This window comes from Mandrillus leucophaeus, unplaced genomic scaffold (assembly GCF_000951045.1).
Source record: "Mandrillus leucophaeus isolate KB7577 unplaced genomic scaffold, Mleu.le_1.0 Scaffold335, whole genome shotgun sequence".
Taxonomy (NCBI): Eukaryota; Metazoa; Chordata; class Mammalia; order Primates; family Cercopithecidae; genus Mandrillus; species Mandrillus leucophaeus.
Window position 1 is genome coordinate 72,842 of NW_012103532.1, and position 1,355 is coordinate 74,196.

The window sequence follows — 1,355 nt, forward strand, 5'->3', positions numbered from 1 at the left end:
GGGGACCTGTGGAGAGAGTACTCTTCTCTTTCTCTCCAATGTTCCTGTCGCCAACCAGACCATAAAATCTTGAGGGCAGAGGCCATGGCTGAAACGTCTGTTCCCTCCCACAATATTTAGAACAGTACACAGAGTGTTTGCTCTATGCGGATTAAACAGAGCAGACGCTTGCTCTATGTGGAATTTGTATGTGCGTGTGTGAGACAGAGTTTCACTCTGTCGCCCAGGCTGGAGTGCAATGGTGCGGTCCCAGATCACTGCAACCTCCGCCTCCCGGGTTCAAGTGATTCTTCTGTCTCAGCCTCCCGAGTAACTGGTATTACAGGTGCCCGCCACCACACCCAGCTAATTTTTGTATTTTTAGTAGAGGCAGGGTTTCACTATACTGGCAAGCTGATCTTGAACTCCTGACCTCAGGTGATCCACCCACCCTGGCCTCTCAAAGTGCTGGGATTACAGGTGTGAGTCACCTCGCCCGATCTCTATGTAAATTAAATGCAAATCATTTGGAATACTATGCAGTCATATAAAAGGAAGCAGTTTTTCTGGAGCTAACAGGAAATGGTCTCCAAGAAGTGAAGAAAACATAAGATATATAATAGTGTAGATTGTATGCTATTATATGAGCAAAAATTAAGAAGAAATACATATACATTCGCATATACATGACCATATACAGGTGCATACATATATACACGCCCAAACAAAACACACTGTCTGGGACAGCATATATTTGGCAACATTGGCTCCGTCCAGTGATAAGAACCAGGTGGCTGGGAGGCAGGGGTAGAAAGGACACTTTTCACTTTGTCCCCTTCTGCGCCTTTTGAATTTTGAACTGTGGGCATGTATTATCTATTCAAGAAACAAATTAAACCTTTTTAAAGTTAAATAACTAAAAAATGAACCTGCTACTTTATAAAGTGAGCCATATGATGGTGTGATGTCTCCTACATCCCTATCCTGACTGAGATTCCCCAGGGTCATCGAGTAACAGGAAATCTTAGAAGGTCAAGGTTGACAGGATTCTTGGAGACCTGTCCCCGCATTGTGCTAGGCAGGGACTGGCCCGTGGTCACACAGGGAGTGATGGCAGGGCTGGGGAGGAGGTGGAGAGGGTCCCAACTCCTTCTGCAGCCAGCAGGGTTTGCTGCCCCTAAAAATGTGACTTAACTGCTTAAACTCTCCTGGAAGTTCTTGGCGGGACACCCAGACATCAGCATGTGGCGAAGGGCCCAGCAGACAAGACGCCGCCATTTTGTATAATGTAAAATATGAATCCCCCAATGCAGTGGCCTTTGCAGACAACCAAGGTGACCCTAAAGTTGATCATCCAAAGCAAGACACTTGCAGAG